Source organism: Cryptotermes secundus, unplaced genomic scaffold, assembly GCF_002891405.2.
Source record: "Cryptotermes secundus unplaced genomic scaffold, Csec_1.0 scaffold654, whole genome shotgun sequence".
Classification (NCBI taxonomy): domain Eukaryota; kingdom Metazoa; phylum Arthropoda; class Insecta; order Blattodea; family Kalotermitidae; genus Cryptotermes; species Cryptotermes secundus.
This window is the reverse complement of record NW_019727402.1, coordinates 1,529,963-1,543,202: the sequence shown is the minus strand read 5'-3', so window position 1 is coordinate 1,543,202 and position 13,240 is coordinate 1,529,963. Positions and strand designations below refer to the sequence as shown.

The following is a 13,240-nucleotide window of genomic DNA, read 5'->3' as shown; positions in this document are numbered from 1 at the left end:
TGGAATAAAGTTACTGCTGTTTACAGTGAGATGAAAAAGATCATTAGGCTTGACAATGTCACGCGAAATATGTAACTGTGGCAATAGCAAGAAATAGGTGATGTAACTCTCCACAAGGCCACTGTTTGTAACAGCCTGTTTCATGCAAAACATTCCTCTTACAGGCGTGCAATAAATTTGTGTAATACAGATGACTATAATTCAGTTTTACTGCGTTTTTTTCATTCGTGCTACAGCCCTTATTTGGGCCTAGGCCTACCTCCATGAAACTATCCGTTCACTTCAGTTTTACTAGATCTTAGACATATGGTAGGACTCCTTGGGAGGGTGATCAGCTCGTCGCAAGGCCTCTACCTGTACACAAACACAGACAAACGCACACAAACATCCATGCTCTCAGTGGTATTCGAAACCACGATCCCGGCTTCCGAGCGAGCGAAGACAGTGTATGCCTTAGACCGCTCGGCTACTGTGACCAGCTTTACTCCTTCCAGATTAAATTAAAAAGAGTGAAATAAGTGAGAACTGGTCTGTCGGCAACCCAGGGCCGTCCTAAACTATGCTCAGTGCTCTTGTTAGCGTTACTTATTTTGAAGTAGAGGTAAAATGTAAATTTGTCCCTGTGCTTAACTAATTAAGCACTGCAGCATGAAGACGTGTGGGGGAGTAGATGCATAGATTCAGGTATTCTTGACTTTGGCGCTAGTCTCAGTTGCGTGGTCAGTTTCACGCTCCGCCCCCTTTACCCCTAGGGAAAGAATCTCCATTGTCCACTGGATAGGGGGTTAAACGGGCCCTAGAACCGGGTTTAAAGACGCGGAGAAGAGGAAAATATTGTCCTTATAGGGACTCGAGCTCCGACCCTTCGGCCGTACAGCCTGAAGCCAGTCTATATACCGACTCTATTCCGGCTCTTGTAATATAAACGTGTCAAGCACAAATAAATTCAAGCTTAATTTCTGATTGTTCTCTTCGATATGTAATTGTCTAGTTCTTTACGTATGAACAATTCTGTCTTTCAGAAGTGTAAATCTATGTTTAAATAACAAAAAGCGCAGCCTTGTATAATGGATTTTATTCATTTCGTTCAACCAGGAGCCATCAGACAGCCCTGGTACTTTCATTTTTAGGATTACACGACTGAAGAAGACATGCAAAAACTGAAAGAAAATGACAAATAGCACAAAATTACGGTCGGAAATCTCAAGGGAAGGAAGTGCTCGGGAGAACTAGGAGTAATCGAAGGTAACAGCAAAATATGCCTACAAGAAAAAGGAGTGTGCGGGGAAGTACGCTGGATTGAGCTGGCGCGGAATGCAGTGATTTGAGATATTCTGTGATTATTGTGAATGATGAGAGAAATATTTTGTCAAGTTCAATGAGTATTTACAATTATATTATACTATACTATACTATACCATACCATACAATACTAATACCACAAGAGTTCAGACGAAAAAAAATCTCTGGTCGTGGGTCTCAAGGGGCTTGATGCCAATACGAATTGAAAGGCAGCAAACCGCCAGTCGTACAGTAAGTCTGACTTTGACTTTGAGAGGCTGAGAAGAGATGGCGTTATAATTAAGTTGACGGTTCAGTTGTGGGATATTCGCCGGACAGTAACAACGTGAGCACAGAAGTCGAAGAATCTCAGTTGTTGAGAACTAGTGAAAACATTGCAGGCTGGAGACGATATAGCATGTAATGATTTGTGAATTATGGAAATCGGCAGTAGTGTTATAGTTATTTGTAGTTAAGACCTGTAAGTGGTCAATAAATCTATTCATCAGTTCATACCCCGTCTATAGTCACTCCAAATCGTGACAATAATAAAACGAATTTTATGCATTTATTTCTTCTGCATGACTGAACTGCGACCAGTAAGAGAACAGATTGTACATGGAAATAAACGTCTGGAAGAAACCTCATGCAAAGATACCAAGGACAAATGAAAGAGCACAACATTTAATCGGCATTACTGAAACAATCTGCTAACTTGACTGAGACTTCTGAGTTGCAGTTCTCTTTAAATATAGTGGGAATAAAAATTAATCTACCTGACGTAAGGAAACTTAATTCAATAGATGGGATGTGTAAAACGAATGTGAGGCATATTGAGTGCATAGGTAATTTTGTTTGGAAAACCTAAACGGAGTAGACCAAGTGTAAAATCCAGGATTAAGTCGGAGGATAATACTAAGATATATCATAATGAATTAGAAAGTGAGGATACTGACTCGGCTGAAATGGCCAGTGGTGGGGCTTCTTGAACAGTGCAATGAATCTTCAGATTCTGCACAAACAATTCTTGACTATGTAAGATTTGAGGCTTTCACGGGGGTGACTATGAAGAAAGCAGTCGTCTGGGATTTGGCACCGTGTATATGTGGTGTTAACCGACGTTAACCCTGAAGATGGAGGCGATACGTTCCTCCGAAACGTCGGTTAACACCACATATACACGGTGCCAAATCCCAGAAGACTGCTTTCTTCAATTCTTGACTAACTATGCGAATGTTAACTTATCAATAACGGTTGTTTAATGAAATTAACTTACACACCAAGATTAAGGTGATACCAGGAAATTTAGTTTTAAACTTATGTTTGAGTGTATCCTGTTAGATGAAGTTGAAAACGTTTGCATTCAATGTAGAAGAGTATTTTTTCAACTGAATTAAATTTCTTATATTTATGTTTGATATATTTCCTCATTTTGTAAAATGAGGTATTCCTTCAGAAGTATACAGAGGGATGACACGTCTGGATTATCCCAACACTACCTCCGCTGGGGCCTATATAGGTTCATAAACAAGATAACAAGCAAAATGCAGGCGGTCGTTTGAAGCCTGAGTGGAGAATCGCATGCCGTTGTGTTTTAAGGCCTCGCTCCTACGGGAATCTATGTCCTGTCCTCCCTCCCTCTCTCTCTCTCTTGATGTATTAACTACATTTCATAACACTCCGCAATACGAGTAGCAATTCCCTATAGTGACCTCATTAATTAATTCCAAATGACGGACCCATAATTCATGGGGCCACGAGTTTTGTTGTAGTACTCCCTTCAAACTTTGTGGAGTCCAGAATGAATTGACTACCCCTCTCTGGGGTATATTGTATTAGTAAGCAAGGTCATGACACAGCCAATATATTGATCGTGCAGACTTGTCAGTAAGCATGGCAGCTGTTTGTGCTTGTTAGATCGTCGTTTACTTAACATTTCAGTCCGGGGTATTATCCGATTGTACACAGTGACTCCGTCATATGTATCTTGTTTATTTATTTATTATTTATTTAACGACGTGTTCAATAACTCTGAGTAAATGGCCTCGAATGGTGGGATGATAGTGCATAATAAATTGCAACGTATATAAAATAGGTCGTGGCCTATTTTAAATCATTTGTTTTTGTCTGAAAGGGTAGTGTATAATTTGAAATACGTCAGAATATCCGGAATTTCTGTGGATATTCGAAGGCTTTGATAACAGTGGAATATTGACATAGAAGAATTTACTTGAATTACGCTTGATATTCTACCTTTATATACTTTAGTAAATAGTTAAGAATGGGAGCAGAAGCTTGTGGGAGGTACGCTGGGTTGGTACTCTACTGTTCATGTTTGTTCAAAAAAAGTCCATAGGGTACCTCTACATAGCAGGATTCTTAAGATCATATCTTATTATTAATCAATTGAGCTTAGCACCTCGGCTGCGTTTCCAGAACTATTAAAATCCTTCGCTTAAAAATTGAATACAAATTGTGATTTCAAAATGTTCATCAAGGATTACAACATACGAGGGAGAGTTAGTAAATAGGTCGCAAATGTAATTAAAGCAGCTATAATGGGTGTAATAGGTTTTCTATGTGTATCACTAGGCAGCAGCACAGCCCAGCTTCATGACAGTCTAGGTAGCAGACGCGCATGCGCATGTTCAGAGACTGATTTCAGTAGTCAAAATGGTGACCGATCATGAGGAGAGTAATACCGAAGAGCAGTGTTCTGTTGTGCGTTTCTCCGTGGGAAAAAGGACCAAATGTGAAGGATATTCATAAAGAAATATTTCCTGTTTACGGTGGGAAGTGTTTGTCGTGTAAAGCGGTTCACAAATGGGTAAGGAAATTCCCTCAAGACGTCGGAAAGTCGCAGATGATGCCCGACCAGGTGCGGAAATGGCTCAGACATCAGTCAAAAGACTTCTATGCTGCCGGCTTCAACGCACCTGCAATGAGATGGGACAAGTGTATCAATGTTGATGTAGGATGTGTCGAGAAATAAAATTATTTTCCAGGTTCGAATATCACATATTTTACGTTTTATACCCATCTGTGATCTGTTTACTGATTCTCCTTCGTATAAGAGTGCATCACAGTGAAATTAGTACAATGTGATTAAGTATGCTGCAAATGATAGCAATAATATGCCGTTGAAATTTCAACGGGAATTGCATAAATTACATGAATAACAGAGCTGTCGACTTTATGCAAACGGGATCCGTCTTGCCTTTAGACAAAAATGATCATGCATTTAGTCTCTGTGTCACAGTTGTAAAAATATTGCTTTTGGAATATGGGAAATGTCACCAGAAAGGAATTAGTTTACGTGAGGTGCAAGCATGAGTCTTCATTTTGAAGATTCCTGTTCTGGTCAGCAGCACGAGGTTTCTGTATTCAGTACTAGCTCTATAATTGCTCTGGGGTCTACTCAGACTCATTCCCTGCATGTAGCGAGAGATCTATCTGCGGGAATAGAGGAGGATTGAGCAGCGTGTAGCTCAGTAGTCCCTTCCATCAAGGGTTCAGATCATGTACCTAAGCTTGAAATACCTCCTGAAAATTTCGATGAGTTTTACGTTCGCGAAATTTCGATTCTGTTATGTAGGCGTTATCATCTAGGGTATTTTTTCTGTTGTTCTAATGTGCGACATAAAGCTGAATGTAACGTAATTTTAAAAATGAATAAAAAGGTAAGAAATAAAATTGCACGTCCATGTACTTAATTGAGAGGCGAAATATATGCAAGAATTCAACGTCAGAAAAAAATAACGTTCGAGTAATATTAAATTCGGCCAAATGATATACTTGTGGAATTCTACCTTCACGCCCCTTACAGCCTTGATAAGCAAATTGGTAATGTTTTCTTCGAAAAGTTTACATTTCACTATATACTTGCATTCGTGAAGCCCTTGTTTCGAATCTCAGCCAGAATACCTGCTATCTTGAGTGAGGTTCTCCGTGGTTTTACCCAGATGCCATCCCCGCTTTCTTCCAAGTCATTTCCAATTCATCACCATTCCTGCCATCCAGCAATGTGACGTAATATAGTCCCGATATTAAAATCATAATTAAAAACACATCAATATCACATTCTGTTTCACAGATATTTATTAAATTTATTCCGAGTCTGCTGTTGAATTGTACAAGGCCGTCATGGCATGTATAATGAATGAACATCAAGGTTCAGCACTTGAAGGTATCTGCGTGGTAAATTCTCAAGGGTGCAATAGTACATTGTGCACATTATGACTCGGTGACTATCCTGCATTCATGAGCTTATGGTCATAAACTTCGGCCAACAATGGCGCACAATATTACACCCCACACACTACAAGTTACTAGCTTTTGTTTGCGAAATATCGCGATATCTCAAGTTACAATGCTTCATTTTATTAAACCAAATTTCCGCAAAATATGACGTAGGTTTTATCACCGCCAAAATAAGCATCACCAGAGGACGAAATACAATATGTTATAAACACTCATAACTTGACAGTTATATTCGATAATATCTATATGCTCCAATCACAGTCGCTCGCTCAAACACTGGGATCGTGGGTTCGAATCCCACTCAAAGCAGGTATGTTTGCGTGTGCGTTTATTCCGTGTCTGTGTTGTGTGTGAAGAGAGCGGCCTTGCGACGGGCTGATCACTGATTCATTAATGAATGGATGAATGAATATATACATACACAACAACAATTAACGACATAACTACTCTGGCAGGTTTGAAGAAACTACAGCCAATGGTGCGTATGTACCAGAACTGACAACGCTATATCTGACATCCTCATGAACTGCACAAATAACGCGCATAATACATACGCCACAAAGGGAACGCTGTGTGAATAAATCCAAAAACGAGAAATAATACAGCAAGTACCTTTCAGACAAATGGACAAAGACCACAAGAAAACATTGGGATGTTAATTAATGCCAATTAGTTAAGTTTCGTTTATTTTAATTAGGAAATATCGCGTTCGTGAGCCGGGATAGCGTAGTCAGTATAGCGGCTAGCTACGGGCTGGACGACCAAAAGGTCGGAGTTCGAGTCCTGGTAGGGTCAAGAATTTTCTTTTCTCCACGTCGTCCAGGCCGACTCTGGGGTCCACACAACCTCTTATCGGATGGGTATAGGGGTTAAAGCGGCCGAGGTGTGAATCTGACAATTCACTTCTAACTTGTGCCGAGGTCAAGAAAATTTAGATCTATACACCCACTCCCCCATACGCCTTCATGGCATAGTGCTTAATTAGTTAAGCACAAGGACAATTTTACCTTTTTACATCACGTTCATACGCAATACGTAATTTTGACATATAGTGCAACAATTTTAGCAAGATAGGATACACTTGATGATGGCCGTCAGGAAGAAAGTTTACTATATAATAAGTTGCATTTAAGACGGAAATATATGTTTGCAAATGATTATATTCCACATTGAAGACTACTATCCGTGTAGTCCGCTGAAAGTCAACATGTTTCGGAGGAACATATGGCCTCCATCTTCAGTACAGAAAAGTAACATGAGTGAGGAACCACCGTGAAAACAGGTGGAAAGCCAGAATTCCGGATTATATAGCCGATTTATCTGCTTTGTTTTCGGCATTACTGGCTGTAGTTGGGATCGAATCATAAGCTCCATTAATTCTAACCTAGCTGTAATTATTAGTAATATAAATGTGTACGGTGCAAGAAAATGACGCCCCAGAATTCAACCGCGCTGCTTCTGAGGACCTAAGGACGTTTGAATTTATTTCCCAGCTCATGTAAAATTGTGGGTGTGTTGTTCTTCGTTTAAAACAGGTTTCTCACAGCCTTCCAAACTCATGACTGAGAGGGCTATTGCATCTTGTTGACGTTTAGAATCTACTCACAGCCTCTTCTGTAACGAGCGGTCGGTCTGCTGTACACAGGCTGAAGCTCCCGAAAGACGATTTGTTTCGAAGTTTGTTCGGAACTGTCTGTGAACCTCTGAACTACGAGGTGCCGTCTCTGATTTATTTTCGTGACAATACAGACCACAACTACTGTTGGTTTATGTACACCTGCGTCGCCAGTTTACTACTGCCACGACAGCGCTCCTTGTGGCCTGCTCATGAATCAAACACGAACGTAAGTCAGATTTCTTCTGAAGGCTCTTCTCTCGGTTCCAATTCAGTGGCGTAGATAGAATTGACTATCCAAAATGAATTTAAAAAAATAAAAACATCACGTGCTTGTGAAGAAAACAGTATATTATGCAGTATACCAAGTATAATACGTGTCAACATTCCTTATGAAAAGGTAAATTTGTCCTTGTGCTTAACTAATTAAGCACTACAGCGTGAAGGCGTATGGAGGAGTGGATGTATAGAGCCACATTTTCTTCACCTGAACGTTAGCTGGAGGTGAGCGGTCAGCTTCACGCCTATGCCGCTTTATCCTTGGGAAAGAGCCCCCAGTACCCATTGCATAGGAGGTCGGGTGGGCCCCAGAGCCGGTCTGGACGACGTGGAGAAGAGAAAAATCTTTACCCCACCGGGACCCTAAATAATTAAAGCTGACATTTCTATGTTTGAGATCCATTTTAATATTATCATAAAATTCTTCCCATTGTATTTTCAGACTAGGGTTGTGTATAAATCTCCCAGACGTTTGATATATGTTCCACCCACCTCATTTTTTCATTTTATGGACGGCAGGACTCTTTGGACGAGTGATTAGCTCGTCGCAAGGCCTGTACCTAAATATAGGACAACACAAACACAGAATAAACACATACACACACCAAATATCCATGCGTTGTGCGGGATTTCAACACGGCTTCCGAGCGAGCGAAGACAGTATATGCCTCAGACCGCTCGGCTACGGTGACCGACTGAGATACCAACAAATCAATTAAATAACCAGTCAGTTCATACATTAATAAAGTATTCCTTTGATGAGAGCTAACGGACTCTTTGGACGAGTGATTAGCTCGTCGCAAGGCCTGTACCTAAATATAGGACAACACAAACACAGAATAAACACATACACACACCAAATATCCATGCGTTGTGCGGGATTTCAACACGGCTTCCGAGCGAGCGAAGACAGTATATGCCTCAGACCGCTCGGCTACGGTGACCGACTGAGATACCAACAAATCAATTAAATAACCAGTCAGTTCATACATTAATAAAGTATTCCTTTGATGAGAGCTAGAGGAAAGAGGAAATGAAGGGGAAATTTCGAGAGAAGAAACTAAACAAACTGTATACAGCTGCAGCTAAATCAGTTTCACTGAATGAAGGACCACTTGAATAGCAATTTATATTTTAAATAGAATATACCATATGGTACTCTTATGGTCTTCTTTAAAATTCCGTAGTTAAAATAAATAAAATATGGAGAAAATCACCTACCCATTGCTATTCTAAATTCTTCTAAAGAAATCTTGCCTAGTGTAATCTTTTCTGGTTTATGGCTGAATTTTTAAATTAATTCTGAGCAGTTTGATGACAATTAAATATTATTATCATTTAGAAGTTTCTCGGTCTACTTCTAGGAGTTTATATTGTGACATGTTGCGCAAAGCCGAGCCCCCCCCACCAGCAGTGACGCGGCGGGTGAGTCAGCGCTCCCCTCCCCCTCCACCGCACGGTAACGTAACGGTGACGCAACAGGATTGTTACGGTAGTAACAACGGTTACTACCGCTAGCGTTGCTGGCAACACAGCGCCAGGCAACAAGGCCGTTTTCTGTATTGTCCGATCGAGGCTACATGAGGAGCAGCGAAGGCTATTCACAGTTAGTTGTACTGAGTCAGTCAGTCCTGGAGCTACCGCCGAGTGAGTCCTGGAGCTACCGCCGAGTTAGCCAGCAACTAGTCAGTTGTATTCTGGCATTTGGAGTGTACTAATTGTGATACTGCAGATAGCAGTAATCGTAAATCTGTAATTTGGGTGATTGTAAGTGCGAATGTGAAATAAAATTCGCTATATAAAATACGGCGTGAACTTATTTGTCGCGATATACGCCCGATACGCGACAACTGGTGTCAGAAGTGGGATACGGACTTACACACGTGACCGACGAGATTCGATCTCAAGACACGCGACAATTGGTGTCAGAAGTGGGATTAGAACTTACACACGTGACCAACGTGTTTCGAACTCAAGACACGTGACAATTTGGTGTCAGAATTTTTACGAACTTAGACACGCGAAAAGAACATGGAGATGCAACAAATGATGGAACTTATCCTGAAGGAATTCAGAACCTTTCGTGAGGAGGAGGAGGCAAACAGGAAGAAAGACACAGAAGAGATGGAGGAAAATATGAGGAAAGAGAAGAAAGAGATGGAGGAAAATATGAGGAAGGAGAAGGAAGAGAGAAGGAAGGAGAAGGAAGAGATGGAAGCAAATAGAAAAACTGATAAAGACGAGTTAATGGCCAAATTAGACGCCTGGGGAGAAAAGTTGGATGCAGAGACGAAAGCAACCCAAGCAAGAACGAGAGCCATCCAAGAAAGGACGGCCGCCATGCGAGAGAAGAAGTTGCAAGCCTATATGGATGCCTGGCAGGAAGAGACGTTGGCTTGCCCAGTGGACACGATACCTGCGACGGCACAACAAGAAGAGGTTCCCATAGGGATTCCGGTCGGAGCGACGATGGCCTGCCTAGTAATGGAGGCACGTCAAGAAGAAGATCTGGCCTCAGCGAACAGGAAACCTGAGGTGGCAGAATTACAAGAGGTACCCGTACAAGACGCCGAAGTAATGCCGGTCGGAGAACCGAAGAAGAAAAGGCGCAGGGACCGACATCGACGAAACATGAAGAATCCGACGCGGGGAAGTCGTGGACCCCAGATGAAGTTGGCCGTCGTCCACAGGAAGGTGTCCCGCCGCGCAACAGTGGCATGGCGCAAACGCCATATCTTCAAGAAATTTACGACCCAAGGAAATTGTGGCCCATGGCACAAATTGGCTGCCGACAGCAATGTGACTAGTCGGGCAGGTGCGACACGGCGCAAGGGAAATCCAGTAAGGAGATGCTCAACGAGGGTCAATGCTGGGCAAGAAGCCGGGAGAGGAAGCCTGGAACCGTGACGGGACAGACGTCCGGGAGGCGGCGTCAGCCACAACGGAAATGCAACACTGGCATCAGGAACCAAGGCCTGAGACAGCAACTACAACGCAGAAATGAAGTGAAGGACCTAGGCGGCGGACAGCCGCGATATGTGAAGGAAGCAGACCTGAGAAAAACTGCAAGACTGCAGATCGCCAAGCGAGTAGCCGGATTTTCTGTCTGCCTACGACACGGCAAGGATTGGACCTTGTGGAGGGGACGACCCCCACCAAAACGGAAAAAGAGACTTCAAGCAGAGGAGGAACCGGTGATGTAGAAGAACCGGCCTCCCCAGAGAGAATGAGTGTGCCATAGAATGGAAGTGATGAATGAATTGGACACGACTGGATCTTCTGGCGAGCTGAAGGAAAACCGCTCGAGACGAGTCGATCTTAAGAAGTGAGCGGATGTAACGGACGAAGAATAGTCGCTGCAAGAAGAGTAGCCGAAACAACAGGAGATGCTGCAAGAAAAGCCACCGAGGAAAAGGAACGGGGATGCACCGCTAGGCTATTCGGGACGAACAGCCTTAAGGAGGGAGCAGTGTGACATGTTGCGCAAAGCCGAACCCCCCCCCAACAGCAGTGACGCGGCGGGTGAGTCAGCGTTCCCCTCCCCCTCCACCGCACGGTAACGTAACGGTGACGCAACAGCATTGTTACGGTATAAACAACGGTTACTACCGCTAGCGTTGCTAGCAACACAGCGCCAGGCAACAAGGCCGTTTTCTGTATTGTGCGATCGAGGCTACATGAGGAGCAGCGAAGGCTATTCACAGTTAGTTGTACTGAGTCAGTCAGTCCTGGAGCTACCGCCGAGTGAGTCCTGGAGCTACCGCCGAGTTAGCCAGCAACAAGTCAGTTGTATTGTGGCGTTTGGAGTGTACTAATTGTGATACTGCAGATAGCAGTAATCGTAAATCTGTAATTTGGGTGATTGTAAGTGCGAATGTGAAATAAAATTCGCTATATAAAATACGGCGTGAACTTATTTGTCGCGATATACGCCCGATACGCGACAATATACACGTAAAGTGGCATCTCAATGAGTCTTAACTTTAATATAGGGCCAAAAACGCGCAGGCAGAAACTGAATCAATTACGGAAAACGGAGAGTTTCTGAGCCAGTTGAACCCTATTCATAGTCATGATGACGAGTGATGTCTACGTTCTGTGTGATGCTCCATTTGAATTCACCTCAAATATAGTATCACATTGTAACGAGAAGGCGTGTGACTGTCGACGGGGTTTTGGATTCGATATGGGATTTATTGACCACTTCGGCACACAACTCGTAATTACAATTAATTACAGCGCCATCGCTGATTTACACGCTTTTAAAATCACTAGAACACAGAGGTTAGTGTTCTCAGTCTGTTATTAGACGTTTCCTGATAACGGCTTCAACAATGGTTATTCCTCTGCCTCCGTGCTCAAGTCTTCTCTGAATGGAGGCTCCTTTCCAACTGCACTATTCTTGCTTTAATTGTCCACCTTATAACCTCTTTGCATGGACCAAGTAGAAAACACCGTTTCCAACAGTACTTATAATGTTGCATAACAATCTGTTGCCGTGGGAACGTATTTACTAAGCCGTTGCCTAGAAACGGCTGTGGTATATTCGTTTATCTCGCGGTCGTTCACAGTAACGGCTATACAAGCTACAGTCTCTCTTACATTATAAATGAAATGCTTTACGTTGAGGAAAAAACCAAGGAGCGAAGCGACATATCGGTAACATTCTCGACTCGGATTAAAGAGGTTTTCTTTTCAAATCTCGGTCGGTACAATGACTATTCTTACTGAGGTTCTTCATGATTTTCCTAAAAACCTCCTGATAAAAACCCGGAAAGTACCGCCATTAAGCGACACCAGGCTTCCAAACAATTTCCAATTCTTATACCATCCTGCCAGTTGACGGTATGTAGTCCAGTTACTGAAGGCGGGGATAAGTAATCCACAAAAAAATAACAAACCGTTAAGTTGATATAGTAAATATCCTTTATATACTCGTAATTAAGTTATCTTCGACCGTCTTCGCCCGCTTGGACACTGGGGCAGTGGGCTCGAATCGCACTACAGGTTCGGATGTCTGTGTGCGTTTTTTCTGTGTGTAGGTATGTATGTAAGGGGGGCCATAAAAACCGGGCCCCGCGCTACGACCTTCAATGATCTATTGTGCTTCCCCTTGGTTTAGTCCTTTATTAATCCTTACTTTTTAATAAAGTGTAGGACCCTGCTTATGGGGCCGTCATAGAAGTTACTTGGTTCCATAATAAACTGACCCAGGTGACGAAATCTTAAATAGGCTATGGCCTCACAATCACACAGGATGTGTGCGGCTGATTCGATTTCTTGTAGGCACCTTTCACAAGTTGCGTGATCTCTCAGTCGCAACTTGAAAAGGTGTTCTTTTAGGTGTCAGTGTCCAGTAAGTAATCTTACCACCCATCTTAGTTGATCTCTTTTTAATTTCAACAGATCCTTCATTCTTCTGGCAGAGGGTCCTGCTATGAAACCCTTTGCCTGTTTGAGTACAATTATGGATTCCCAGTATTTTATGGCTGTGTGTAGGTAGCGGCCTTGTGATGGACTGATCCCGCATCCAAGGAATCCTACCGAATGCGTATAGGATTAAGAAACTGAAAAAGCGGCGAAGGTTTAAAGGGCTGTAGAGTCACAGAGAAAGCGTGTTTTATTTTCTTTAAAAACCGCGAAAACTTAAAAGCTACAGTATTTTTCAGTGCTAAATATCTAACTGCAGTGTAGATCTGAACAGGTATGTGGTAGTCCAAGCTTTCTTTATGTAACGAATAAAAGGAATTTTATGGGCATATCAGACACTGCCATAAGTTTGTCTGGAATGTTACCTGCGAATAA

The 13,240-nt window shown here is 42.5% G+C and overlaps 1 protein-coding gene across 1 annotated transcript in view; it reads right to left on the bottom strand.

Annotated features, from left to right (window-relative positions):
• Positions 1–13,240, bottom strand: part of LOC111864709 (small conductance calcium-activated potassium channel protein) — a gene marked incomplete in the record, with an annotated part of 758,647 nt that overhangs the window by 463,837 nt on the left and 281,570 nt on the right.